The sequence below is a fragment of the Triturus cristatus genome, chromosome 3_1, assembly GCF_964204655.1.
Source record: "Triturus cristatus chromosome 3_1, aTriCri1.1, whole genome shotgun sequence".
Classification (NCBI taxonomy): domain Eukaryota; kingdom Metazoa; phylum Chordata; class Amphibia; order Caudata; family Salamandridae; genus Triturus; species Triturus cristatus.
The window spans coordinates 231,138,079-231,152,686 of record NC_140583.1 but is presented as its reverse complement, the minus strand read 5'-3'; the positions used below and the strand labels follow the sequence as shown (position 1 = coordinate 231,152,686).

Below are 14,608 nucleotides of genomic sequence, written 5' to 3'. Positions count from 1 at the left end.
GAGGAAACCCATCCATTAACATGCACACGGGCAGCCGGTTCCTCATAAAGCACTCTAATCCATTTAGTAAAAGAAGGGGGGAGACCCATTCTTGTTAACACAGTAAACATATAGACCAATTTGAGGGAATCAAAAGCTTTCGCTGCATCAAGCAGCACTGCGACAGCCTGGAAGTCAGACTCAAAGTAGTGCAAAGTGGAGAAGACAGTGCGCAAATTATGAGTCGTGGAGCGTGCAGTTACAAATCCAGATTGGTCAGGTAGGACCAAGAGAGGAACCAGCGGCTGGAGCCTGGTAGCAATCAATTTCGCCAGGATCTACGCATCTATATTAATAATAGAGAGAGGCCTATAGGACTCGCACATGATAGGTTTGTCCGGTTTCAACAAAGTCACCAGCAGTGCCTCCTTAAGAGAAACTGGCAGCCGACCATTCTCATAAGCTTCCGCATATACGTCAAGAAGCCTGGGGGTATGCTCTGATACATATGCCCCGATACATATGCCTTATAAAACTCGCTGAGAAGGCCGTCCATCCCAGGGGCCTTACAAGTAAGCAGTGACAATATGGCGAGTTTCACATCCTCGACATCAAACGGCTGCACAAGATATTCCCGATGGGAGGTAGAAAGTCACCCCAGCGCAACTTCATCGCGATATTCATCAATTTCGTCAGATGGCGGAGAGTCCCTGGCTGCATAAAGTTTGGTATAAAATCGTATAATTATATCACACAGCACTCATCTAACAATTCCGTTATTGGCTCCTGGCTACGTGGTGCTGCCAATTTCTGCGCTAAGGATCGGCTCGGTCGACCCCAAAGACGCCAAACATCATGTAAGTGTCCAGCATCTAGCAGCCCCAAAAGCACTTCCGCTGCTTGTTTAGTCCTCGCTATCCCACTGCCAGCCCGGTCTAATGTAGCATCAAGACAAACATTAAAATCGCCTCCCCATATCACTGCAGCTGTAGGAAACATAGAGATTCTGTGGCAAACGTCAGGAGAAAAAAGACGGTTCATCAGTATTCGGTCCATAGACATTAACCAGCAACACACTCACGCCACCCAATTGCCCATAGACTATCGCAACACGACCATACTTGTCTATATCAGTGCGATCCACAGTAAAAGGGACACCTTTTATAACCAGAATCAGCACGCTGCTAGAGTAGGTAGAATAAGAGGAGGCAATCCTCAGTCGCCCAGCGAGCACCCACTCTTTGCTCTGATTCCTTAGTGAGGTGGGTCTCCTGAAGAAAAGCTATGTGTATCTCCATCCAATCCAGATATGCAAGCACTGATCTGATCTTTTTTGGATTATTAAGCCCACGCACATTCCAGGTGAGGAAATTAACCTTACCACTCATACCATCGAGACAGTGTCAAGGAGCTACTTGCACCTTAGAGTACACTCTGCAAACCTGAGGAATCGTATTGCTCATGTACAGGACATGCAAAAAATACTTGCAATAGCAGTCTGCCGTTGCCTAGAAATACCACACCACTCCCAACCCACTTCAGCGACCCAAACCCCCCAAAGCCATTCCTACCCAACAACCCCCCCACCCAACAGAACAAAACAAGAATAAGATGCATTCGGGGTACACCCATGTAAGGGGCACAGAGTGCTACTAGCCTCCCAACTAGTAGGAGGTGGCCGAGCAAAGCTAGCAATGTGCCAAGCAATCAAACTGTAGTTCACACAGCGTGAAACATTATAGCGTGAGTCACCCCACGGAGAGAGACAAGTGGCAAACCAAAGCACAATCATTAATTAAGCATGTAATAGCATGATAACTGAGCAATCCTAAGAAGAAAAACAAGGTAAATAGGTAAGCAACACTAGTGCAGAATCAACTGGTGTAGCAGTCAGTCGTCTTCTTCCTGAGGCGTGCCCAGCCTGGACCGCCTGCGCATAAGCAGCTTTGCATGTTCGAGGGCTGCCTTGCGGTTGGAGAAACTTTGAGTCACCCTCCGGACCTATACGCAATCTTGCGGGCTAAAGCATTGCATAGGGGACCCCCTCAGTCTGCAAAACCTTCTTAACTGTGGCAAATTCACGTCTGGCAGATTGCACAGCAACAGTGAAATCAGGAAAAAAAAGCCAAGGTATTGCCCTGGTATTCGATAGTCCCCTTCTCACGAGCCAGACGTAGAATAATGTCACGATCTCTATAGTTCAAAAGTCTGGCTATTATGGGACGAGGCGGAGTGCCAGGCACAGGCCGCGCCGCCAAGGAGCGGTGAGCTCGTTCAACAACAAACATCGTAGAGAGGTGCTCAGTGCCAAACAGTTCCTTCATTAAATTAACCGGATAGTGCGTCATTTTCCCCACGTTTGTAGACTCCGGAAACCCCGTGAGTCTAACGTTGTTGCGCCAAGACCACGCCTCCAAGTCCTCGTTCTTGGCCTGGATGAGGGACAACATCTTCTCCATATGGAGTGCATTGCCAGCAACCTCGCTCAGACCATCCTCGGATGCCGACACACGCTGTTCAACCTCACCCATGCGAGAATTTTGCTTCTCCAGCTGTGACGATAAGTGATCCAGGTGGTGATTTACAGAAGCCATGGTGCCCTCTATAGATTGGAGGCTACATTGCATCGCCAGAAGAGGGGTCTCCAGCGTGGGGGGACTGTCGTCCCGGGACTCGGCCTCCGAGTCCGATGCCACCTTTTGTGAGGCCTTCGCAGGCATACAAGCCTCAAAGGTGAGACGTGGCTGTGTTTTATCAGTTCTCCCATGGTGAGTCAGGAAGAAATCACCCCTCCCCCGCCCTCCCCCCCCCCCCCCCCTCCCCCAAAGCAAGCAAGAAATACTCTGGACACTATGTTAGTGTCGCAAATCAGGACGAAGGTGGAGCAGGAGCGAGCGTATTAGGGATCCGTAAGGGCCACAGAGAATCCACTAGGCCAGAACTAGAAGGCGAAGGTACAGCAGCGACTCCCAACCCAGCAGACCACTTAGGGGACACACAAATCACCTGGCAGCCCAAAAGAGCGTAGGGCACTGGAAATGCCCGGTAATGCAGCAGGAGGACCTGGGGCAGCTCACAGTGCGGTGGCAGGCAGCTCAAGCAATGCAGCGGTGTGCACCGCCACCCTCAGCGCAGTCCAGGGCAGGGCAGGGCACAGGCAATGAGGGGGCCAGATGCAGGGTAGTAAGTTCAGGGCAGCGTCCACAGACTTCGTTAAACCAGGGGGGAGGCCAGGAGTCCCAGCCGCAACACAGGCCCAACAGACTGGACGAGGATCACAAGGATGAACAACCCTGCAGTCCAGGCCCCAGCTACCAACAGGGCCGCGGTACCGCAAGTCGCGCGCTACCACTGGTCCCAGCAGCAGCAATCAAGGCACCGCACCCGCCAGGGCCCCCACCCCCCTCCACAGGCCCTGCAGGCACCGCACCCCACCCCACTCACCACAGCCAGTCCCAGGAGCGACGCGGTCCGCCGATAGCCCCCAGCCGCGCAGTTCTGGTCCCGATAAATCACAGGCAAGCGATCCCTCTCCGGGGTAAAGCATTGCATAGGGGACCCCCTCAGTGCGTCCCTCCGCTCAGAGCCACTCGACGATCAGCCAGGCCCCGCACTCCCTCCGCACCCACAGGATCGCAATGTAGCTCCGAGGAAGGCCGCTCTCAGTGAGGTGGTGGGCAGCTCAAACAATGCAGCGGTGTGCACCGCCACCCTCAGCGCAGTCCAGGGCAGGGCAGGGCACAGGCAACGAGGGTGCCAGATGCAGGGTAGTAAGATCAGGGCAGCGTCCACAGACTTTAAGTCAGGGGGGAGGCCCGGAGTCCCAGCAGTAACACGGGCCCAACGGACTGGACGATATCACAGGGACGGACAACCCTGCAGTCCAGACCCCAGCCACCAACAGGGCCGCGGCACCGCAAGTCGCGCGCGCCCACTGGTCCCAGCAGCAGCAATCAAGGCACCGCACTGGCCAGGGCCCCCACCTGCCTCCGCAGCTGCAGGTCCCACACCCCACTCACCACAGCCAGTCCAAGGAGCACCGCGGTCCGCCGATAGCGCCCAGCCGCGCAGTTCCGGTCCCGATATGTCACAGGACAGCGATCCCTCTCCGCAGTGCGTCCCTCCGCTCACAGCCTCTCGGCGATCAGCCAGGCGCCGCACTTCCTCTGCACCTACAGATCCGCAATGTAGCTCCGAGGAAGGCCCGGTCAATGAAAGCTCCGCAGCGGCCGCAAGACTGGATCAGCGGAGCGCCCGGGAACCGCCATTTTGGAAGCATGGGTCGGGCAGACCAGCGAGGCGGATCCACAGCGCAGCGGTGATCTAAAGTGAACTTATAAGATCCCAGCACCAGCAGACCGGTTCCTCAGTACCAACCAATCCAGTCAAGGGCAAGGATGGCGCGATTTCTGGCAGATAATGGGCGGATATCGGCTCGGCGGAGCAGCACTAAGGTGCGGCCATTTCGCAGTGCGGCCTCTAGCGCCCCCGATCCTTCGCTACTCTTAATAGAAAAACAGATAGCAAAAGGGAGAAAAGGGGCACTGGGTCTGAATGGCATCCCACAGGCACTGTTTATAGCTATGGTGGCTGCCTGGGCAGACATCCTGCAACCCCTTTTCCTGGAAGTCAGGCTACTAAGCAGACTACCAGAATCATGGAAAGGCTTGACAATTGTTGCGATTCACTAGAAAGGCAGCCAGGCCCAGCCGAGCAACTACTTTCTGGTAGCACTGATAGACAATGAAGCAAAATACTTTGCGGGTGCAGTCTTGGAGGACCTCACAGCCTAGGCAGAGGAAAATTAGCTAATACAGCTAAACCAGACAGGCTTTCCCAAAACATCAGGCACCACAACAAATATCCTCGAAATCTCCCTACTCATCGACGCAGCGAAGGCGGCCAACCTCCCACTACATCTATGCTTCATAAATTTTAGTGCTGCATTCGATAACGTAGAGAGGGGAGACTCTGGGGGAAGCTGGAGCGCTGGGGAATCCCACAGGCCATTCTAAACACCTTGTCACTTCTCCACACAGACACCTGGGTTCAATTGAAACTGGGCGGCGGGACATATCTCCCTTCAAAAGTCCGTACAACTAAAGGTCTGAAGCAGGGTTGCGTGCTTTCACCCACCCTGTTCAACTTATTCATGGCGGACATTTCGCAATCTCTTAACACCTGCAATTCACATGCGACCAGGCTAGGAGGTAAAATACTGACTAATCTTATGTACGCCGATAATGTAGTGCTGCTCAGCTACACCTATGTCGGTCTCCAACACTAACTTATCGAAATCCAGAAGTACGCCACAGAGAACAATTTAAAAACCCACTTTAGTAAGACACGGACAATGTCAGTGAACAAAAAAAGGAAACGGCAGAGGAGATGCCACTTGGGAGGTACACAGCTTGAACCAACAAGTGAAAAGAAGTACCTAGGAGTTATCATCGATAAAGGAGGGACCTTCGCTTGCCAGAAAGAATAAATCGGAAGGAGAGGGCTGGTCATAGCAATATCAATTAAAAATCTCGCAAATAAATTGATGGGGCCTACACTGAGCCCGCTCCTTAAGTTTGCACAAGCCAAATTACTCCCTACGATAACTTATGGAATTGAAGCAATGCGGGTCGAGATGCCAACTTACTGGACAGTACGCTAGTTAAAGCATACACAACCCTGTTTTGTCTCCCATCCTACACCTCGCCAGCTCAAATCAGGCTGGAGTTCGGCTTATTAAAATAAACCCTGGCTAGGCATGGAACTTACATTATTTGCTGGAAAGAGATCAGAACCGCCACCTCAATCACCATAAATAAACTGCTATGTCAAGACCTTCATAGTAAGATAAACAAGGGGTCCCCAATACTAGAACCGGGGGTAACTATTGTGTTTAAGACAAAAATGGTTCCGAAGTGACCAATACGGTCCAAGTAGAAGCCAGCAATTGCATTAGAGGTATGTGTTAATCAATATGCCTGTATTTATTTTTTATCAAGAATGAGAATATAGTTCAAGTGTTCATACAAAGTGACAGCAAGTGTGATATGGTGAGTATGAGTGACTTTTAAAATATATACATCGCATTGACAACAAAAAGTGGAAACTCCTAAGTGACAACTTTTAAGCAACACGGGGAGTTTCTGTTGTAGGGGGTCAATGGCTTTTCAATCTCAATGATTAGAGATCATCATCAGGATTTAAAAGTCATTCTCACTCACCACATCAAGTGTGCTGTCAATTTGTGTGAGCACTTGAACTATATTCTCATTCTTGATAAAAAAATAAATAATTTGTGTTACATATCTCCCATGTGTCTCAGCTATTTAACTTCCTTGTTGCTCTCCTTGGCCTTAAATTACCCTATATGTACACTAAAATACTGGCATATTGATTAACACATACCTCTAATGCAATTGCTCGCATCTACTTGGACCGTATTGGCCACTTAGGAACCATTGTTGTCTTAAACACAATGGCGAGACCTCCAGCGCAGGGAAACTTCCTGCGCAAGACGTTACCTACTGGAGTCTCTGGAAACTGCCAGGCTCACCGAGCTCTGGAACACACAGCTTCATCACTTATCTTTCAAATAATTGGTCTGGAAGTGTGTAAAACTACTGTCACTGGTGAAGAACAAGGCAACATTTTCAACCAGATCTAATGCCTGGCTGACCATAAATTCGTAAAAAACACAGCACCTCAAAAATACTTATTCAGGGCTATCCGAAATCTATCAAAATAAAATTCCTAAGGCATAGATTGGGCGTTCTTCCATGTACTCAGCACCTCCCACTTTGGCTGAGGGCATCGACCCAAAGCACTTGCAGGCTGTGCGATACAGAACAAGGAGACATTTTGCACTTAATCTGCCCATGCAAGGGACTGCAACAAGAGAGTTCACAGCTGCTAAAGGCCCCCTTCAAGCAGAAAGGAATTCGAACCAGGAGGCAAGCGATGCTGGCATGTTTTGACTCAGGGGCCACACAACTGAACTGTAGAACGGTAAAATTCCTCACGCTGGCCAAACAAAAAAAATGCTTAAATTGACAATCCAACATCAGCAATGTTAGTAATAAGCTGCCTGTGTAGTCATCGGCTCGCAAGCCGGCTGCTGGTCTCCACATCTTTGTCGAAAGAAGATGAGAGCACCTTTTTTAATGTATAACATTTTAGGTGGTGCCAAATTCATTAGGTGTCACTGCCAAACATGCATGCACTGCACGGCACCTTACATCGCTTATTTCTGGTAAGTAATGCATTTCAATGACAGCACTGCACTTTTTTATGTGAAACTCTGGCGCACTCTAACGGCTTCACCATCTATTTTTAGTCCGGCACATAACGTACAGCATTTTAGTATAATTATCACTGGTTTTAATGGGGGACAACTCCAGTTTTATTGCCTATTTAAAATGTTGAAATGGTTTTTAGTAACAATGCAAATAAAAATAAACTTGAAACTTCTGTATTCAGTAGTCGGTTGACAAGTACTTGATGGTTAACGGTGTCAAACACGGCTGAGAGGTCCAACAGTGTCGTCTTCCCTCCCCTGTCTACCTGCATTTGACTCTCTTCCGTAGCTTCAATTAACGCTGATTCTGTGCAATGCTGTGGCCTAAAACTGTGTTGAGATGGATCCAACTGCTCATTTGCCTCCAAGAAGGCCATCAGGTCTTCATTTAAAGCTTTTTCTAAGATCTTAGAGTGAAGCGGTAAGCAGGAAATAGGCCGATTTCACCTCTGTAGGATCTTGTGAGTTTTTTCAAGATGGGGCTAACCAGAGATTTTTTTCAGACTATTGGAAAGTGCCCTAAACTAAGTACTTTATGAGTGAGACATGGTGGGCCGCAATCATATGGGGAACCAATTGTAATACATAAGGAGGACGGGGGTATGGAAGGGATCCTGATTTAGTGATTTCCAGAAGTCTTGTCACTCTTTCCTCCGTTAAAGGAGGAAAATTGTTGAAACCATTCTGTGTGTCCTTAAGGTTATCATCCAGCTTTACAGGAGTGGAGCAAGCAGACTCGGCCAAGTGTTTTACAATCTGATTAGCAGAGAACTCCTTATAGACAACATTTACTTTCTTGTGGAAAAAATCTGCAAGTTTGTTGCAAAAATCTTGATATGGGGTAAACGGTTTACTCTGATCAAAGTTTGAAAGCGCAGTAACCGTTTTGAAGAGTTGTCTGGTTGATTTCCTGCCTAAACCAATTTTCACAATACAGAATATAGTTTTTGCTGAAACAATATCCTCTTTATACTCTTCAATAACTATTTTATTACTATTCTTTTCTTCCAAACAATAGTTTTTCCTCCATCCTCCATCTTCGCTCTTGTGCCCGACATTTGATTTTTAGTGTACCACAGAGCTGATGGATTTTTCCTGTGGCTTAATCTGTTTTTCTGGGGCAAGCTGGGTGACTGCAGAATCAATCCAGCTTGTGAAGGTTTGGGCCTTCAGGATCATTATCCGTATCTAAACGTGGAATATGACTGTGTAAAGCTAGGTCTAGCTCAAATTTATTGATCTTCCGCCATGGCTACTTTTTTATAGAATTTGAGTTAGCTGCACTCGGTGCCTTACCTGGAACAGCTAGCTTAAAGAAGACTGCGCTATGGTCCATCCAAGACAGAGGTAGGACCTTATTAAAACTAATTACTGAGTTGTTAGTAAAAATCCCATCAAGGGTATGGCTAGCCATACGAGTCTGCTCAGTAACGATCTGTCTTAGATCAAAACATCCAAGACAATCGACCAGGTGTGCAGTTTCCTTGCTTTTCTCGAAGTGAAAATTAAATCACCCAATAGGGTTAAACTGGAAAACTCCATGCAGGAATCCATAAATGTCTGCACAGACCTTATGATATTCCTAGGACCAGGTGGTCAATAGATTAAGACACCATTACATGTCGCATTGTTATTAAATTTGAAAAGAAATATCAGAGCTTCTCCCTTTGAATGAGGGATAGTGAATGAAATGAAATGAAAAGACAATTTATAGAGCGCGGTAGCTACCCTGAGGCGTCCTAGCGCTACAGACAGAGCAGGTAGGTGTGGAACTGGGTACTATACCGGTCTATTGAAAAGCAGGGTTTTCAGTTGCTTACGGAACCGAAGAAGGTTGGGCTCAGAACGAAGGGAGAGGGGAATGGAGTTCCAAAGGATGGCCGCGTTGTAGGAGAAAGAGCGGCCTCCACTCCTGGTTCTTTTTATCCTAGGTACCGTGGCGAGGAAGGAGGAGGCTGATCTGAGCGGTCTGGAGGGTTTATAGGGGGTGATAAGAGAGTGGTTGATGGACGCCCCGGTTTTCCAGAAGGCTCGATGGGCAATGCATAGGGCCTTAAAGTCGATCCTCTCCCTGACTGGGAGCCAATGGAGGTTCCTTAGGCCGGGTTTAGTGGAAGTCCGCCGGGGTATCCGGAGCAGGGTTCGGGCTGCGCAATTTTGAAGAGTTTGAAGCTTGCGCAGAGTGGCTTGGGGTGCCCCTAGATAGAGAGCATTCCCGAAATCCAACCGAGACAGAATGAGACCCTGGACCATTATCTGTCGAGGTTGGGGTGGCAGAGAGCGAGAATCTTACGTAGGAGCCGTAGTAAGCCGAAGCAGGTGGCGGACAGTTTGACTGCTTGATCATTAAAGTTAAGGGATTTGTCCAGCCAGATGCCAAGGCTCTTTATTTTGTCTTTAGGGGTGGGGGGGGGGCCGATGGAGGTCGGCCAGGATAGGGTGATGGGGAGTGGAGAGGAGTTGCCTAAGAGCATCAATTCCGTTTCGTCCCCGTTGAGTTTGAGGCATGATGAAGTCATCCATTTGGTAACCTCTTCGAGGCAGTCCCTAAGGTTATTTTGTGGGGATGAGGATTGATTGAGAGCCACCACTAGCTGAGTGTCGTCGGCGTAGGTGACTATTTTTATTCCGAAAGGGCGGACAATCTCAGCTAGGGGGCTCATGTAAATATTGAATAGGGTAGGGCTTAAGGAGGAACCCTGAGGTACTACACATCCGAGGGGTTTGTCCGTGGAGGTAATATCTCCCTCAAAGACCTGGAAGTAACGGTCGGAGAGAAAGGATTTGAGCCAATCCAGCGCAATCCCTGAGACTCCTAGGTTGATGAGCCGATGTAGGAGGATATTATGGCTAACCGTGTCGAAGGCTGCGCTTAGGTAGAGGAGAATGATTGCCGCGCATCCTCCTCGGTCCAGGATGTTTTTCGCTATCTCCGTTACTGCAACCAGAGCGGTTTCGGTCCCGTGCATGGGCCGGAAACCAGTCTGGGTGGAGTCGAGTAGATGGTTGGATTCAAGGAATTTGGTCAGAGTGGCATTGGCATATTTTTCCAAAATTTTGGTCTGCCATGGCAGCAAAGAAATTGGCCGGTAATTGGTGGGGTTGTCTGGGTCTAGATTGGGTTTTTTCAAAAGTGCCTTTACCATAGCACGCTTCCAGGGCAGCGGGACAAAGCCGGTGGATAGGGATGCATTGAGTAGGTTGAGTATGGTGGGGAGGATGTTCCCGGTGGCCGTCAGCAAAGTGCGAGGGGGTGCTGGGTCATTGGGGGAGCCAGATTTCACCTGGCGCAGAAATGGTTCTAGCGTGGTGGCAGTAAGAGGGGGGAAGGAATCCAGGGTTGCCTGGGGCTGGGATCCTAACTCAACGGGTGAAGGGGGGGCGGAGTTGGTAGTGGTGGGGGGGAAGGAAGTGTAGATGGTTTGGATTTTCTGGTAGAAGAACTCAGCCAAGTCATTACAACGGGTTTGTACATTAGTAGTGTTGGGGGGTTTGTCCGGAAGTTTAAGGAGGGTTTTTGCGATGCGGTAGATTTCTTTTGGGCGGGACACAGCTGCGTTGATCTTTTCTTCAAAGAAAATGGATTGGGAGTTTTTTATTTCAGATTTGTAGGTTCGGATTGCTTGTCTGTAGGCGATCTTCCTAGATGGAGAGTAGTCCAGCCGCCACTGCCTTTCCAGTCTCTTGCATTGGCGTTTTAAATCGCGCAATTCGGTGGAGTACCAGGGAGCTGTTTTTGTGGGTCGCTTAGTTTTGGTGCATTTCATGGGGAGCACAGAGTCAAGTGAATTAGAGATCCACTGATTGTAGTCCTCGTTTGCTATGGTGGGGTTGGGATTGTGGGGGGATCTGGTGGAGTCAAGGGTTGCCTGCCATTTATCTAACGGAAGGTTAGACCAGTTGCGAACTCTACAGGTGTTAGTTGTGATGGGGGGGATGGGAAACGGCGGGTGCCCATAGTAGGGGAATCAGAAAGTGATCTGACCAGGGAAGAGGAGATGGGATTCCGACAGAGAGATTCGCATTGTTGCTGAACACAGGGTCCAGTAAGTGGCCCTTGATGTGGGTGGGTTTGGGAACTAATTGTGTCATTTCTAGAGCAGATAGACTTGAGGAAACTTCTGAGGCAGTGTGGTCCAGAGGGTTGTCGAAATGGATGTTAAGATCGCCTAGAAGTGTGAAGTTGGGTGAATTACATGCTAGGCTGGCGATGATAGGGGGGAGGTTGCTGGTGAATTGTCCTAACATGCCGGGTGGACGGTATATGAGTAGGCCGGAGAATGTATTAGTGGGGGAGAAGTCCAAGGCGAAAGACAGACTTTCACAGTCAGGTAAGATGTTGGGGGTGCTGCGGCACTTGTAGCAGTCTCTGAAGATGATTGCTAGGCCGCCTCCTTTCCCTGTTTTCCGGTCTTCTCGTGAAATTAAGTAACCCGGTGGTAGTGGTATATATAGTGGTAATTGCAGCTTTAATATGGTTGAGATAGATAATCTCTACCTCCTACATATTGCCCATCTCTGTCTACTTGAAATATCACATAACCTGGTGCCCTCTAGGATTCTATGAGGATGGCAGCCATCGCGGTCGTAGCTAATCCTGGTAAGGACCTAGTGCATTACACCTCAAACCGACTCATCTCTTTGCTAAATGTTGGTATAAAACCTTTACTAGCATCTCGTTTTGCTCCATACATGCAAGACCTTATTGGCTTAGACCAAACCGGGTTCCTATCCGAGAGGGGATGCAGCGACAACACCTTACGCCTTGGTCATCTCTTTGATAAGACACAATGCGCACGTCTACAGACACACCTCTTTTCCATCGATGCCGAGAAGGTTTTCAACTGTGTTCATTGGCCATACCTTCAATTAGTGCTTGCCAAATTTGGGATGGGCACACTATTTAGATGATTTAAATGCTGGATAGGGTGCAGGCGAGAGGGTCCATGGGATGATTTCCCAACCATTTGGAGTAGAACGGGGCACCCGCCAAGGTTTACCACTGTCCCCATTATTATTTTCTTTTTTACATGGAACCTTTTGCTGAGTGGGTACGAAGACACCCTTCCATAACGGTATCCAGATGGGGGGGGTAAAGATCATAAGCTAGCTCTGTATGCAGAAGTTGTAACGCTTGTGGTGAGACAGCCATTTACTTCCCTTCTGCCGCTCATGCACGAAATGGAAGAATTCAGGGAGGCCTCGGGGTTCAAAATTAATCTTCAGAGAACTCCAGCCCTAAACCTCACCATTTCTAAGGAGGATCAAGCCAAGCTTCAGTGTTTATTTCTATTTTAGTTGGCTACCCAGGAAGTAAGCAGCGGTCAAGATGACTTTGCTCCACAGAGTCCTCTGTCAACTAAGAATTAACCCAGCACCCAAGCGAAAAGTTTCCTACTTGTATAGTCATCCTAATGCAACTTATTCAAGTAAACAAAACACAGTATATAAACATAAGAATAGCTTTCCCAAGCAAAAAGTCACATAGTCATGTGTCTTGATTGTAGTTGTCGAAAATCTTTTATTGTAAAGCTCATATTCCGTTATTCATTAAAATCACCACACAAATGCTTTGCCTTGCCAACGCGTTTCATCCCTCATGGGACTTCTTCAGGGCTAAAAGCAATTACAAAAAACACTATTTACAATATATACACAATAAAAACATGGAATATACATCTTAGCAAATATTCTCAGTATAAACATTTTATAGCTAGGAATCACATATAGGACTGCTTTATTCTCTTTTTTATATAATTTAAACATTGGGAAGCCATTCTATAAATGTACACAATATTCACATATTTGTATTCTAACTGACATGGGAGGAGGCAGAACGCATCAATGTCACATTCGATATAATGTATCGCAAAGAGATAGTAATCAAGAGGAATAATAGTATATTAGCCCTCTTGTCCATACCTTTGATAAAATTGTTGTTGCTTTTCTTAACAATAAGTACGGCTCCAGGCCAACCTTCACAGCAATGTTGGACAAATCGTATATCTATAGATGAATATTATATTTTAAGTTTTTAATGTGTATTTAAATATTCTTCAGAGCAATGTTTTTTAACTATTTTTAATGCACATTTAAATGTTCTAGAGAACACATTATTATTGTATAGTCATATATCATTAACTATAACGTCTAACATAATTCTCCTAGTTATTTGTTTCATGATCCTCCTTAAGTAAATTTACCATTGAGACTCACCAAGTCTCGCAGGTAGGAAAATTATCCCAAGGTCACAGACTAATTTCGTTAATGCTACAGATTTTTTTACCAAGTGGATTTATGTTGCCATACACATATCTAACCCCTAGAGACAGTAAAAAAACGTATAAACTTATTCCTATTGTTTATTGTAGACTCAATGATGTATATAAGCTTCACTCACTAGTAGCGGTCTTTATGTAGACGTTATAAGTATCAATCTTAGAGAGCAAGAACAATCTATTCTGTATTGGCATAGTTTTCAGGAGTACGTTAATAAACTCATTAAAAAGACCCAAAGAGTCAAGCTAAATTACACTCCCATCTATTGTGTGTGGATATATTAATCTCATTCAATCAGTCCACAGCAAAATAAAAAGATCCATCTAATATTTGAGGATCTAAAATTACTTACTGGTGAAATTCTCCCCAGAAGAACCACAATAGGTCCGTGCAACTAGTGACTTGTGTTTTCTTTATTTATCTGACCAAAAGTATATCGTCCAGTTACAAGAAGTAAATCTGTAAAATACAATCAATAGCAATGAGCCTCAGAAAGGCAGTTCAATTATTAACCCGGCCTAGAAGTATGTCATTCAATCACACAATCTCAATCTTTGAAATGCAATGAGTAGCAATATATTTCTTTTCATGCACTGTCATAAAAAACCATTTATATTAGGGCAAAGAGCTCAATGAAATCCAACTGTTCGTTAAACACACTCTTAAAACGAATATTTGTGTACTTATTTACGAGCACACATATCCAAATCAATAATCAGGCGAATGGCATATGATCTGTCAAAGCCATATCCCATATAAAGAAACCAAAACTGCGTAGATATCACACAGGCAACTCAGAGAATCACAACATTTACGCTTGCATCTATTTATTAATGACTTTTAAGATGCCCACGTCCTCTGTCATGTAGACGCTGCCCTTCCAACCTCCCATGCACATTTTTAACAAACTACAACACCTCATGAATGACTTTATTTGGGTGGGGAAGAAGGCGCGTATGGCGAGGACAAAGGCATACCTGAGTCAAGCGGAGGAAGTAATAGTCATACCTCATCTAGAGCAGTATTACCAAGCAGCTCAGATATATAGTGGAATGG

The 14,608-nt window shown here is 46.9% G+C and overlaps 1 protein-coding gene and 1 long non-coding RNA gene across 7 annotated transcripts in view; one reads left to right on the top strand and one right to left on the bottom strand.

Annotated features, from left to right (window-relative positions):
- The window catches only part of MINDY2 (MINDY lysine 48 deubiquitinase 2), a 522,239-nt gene that overhangs the window by 463,007 nt on the left and 44,624 nt on the right, over positions 1 to 14,608 (top strand). The window lies entirely within an intron of this gene.
- Positions 12,779 to 14,608, bottom strand: part of LOC146859984 (uncharacterized) — a 566,738-nt gene continuing 564,908 nt past the window's right edge. For 4 of the 6 annotated variants that reach the window (XR_014978752.1, XR_014978753.1, XR_014978754.1 and 1 more), the window contains 2 exons: positions 13,196 to 13,279; positions 12,787 to 12,889 (listed from right to left, as the gene is read on the bottom strand). This is a non-coding gene — a long non-coding RNA (uncharacterized LOC146859984). Of the gene's footprint in view, positions 12,890 to 13,195; positions 13,280 to 13,904; positions 14,012 to 14,608 lie in introns of all 6 variants that reach the window. The other 2 variants (XR_014978749.1, XR_014978750.1) reach the window with 2 other exon arrangements.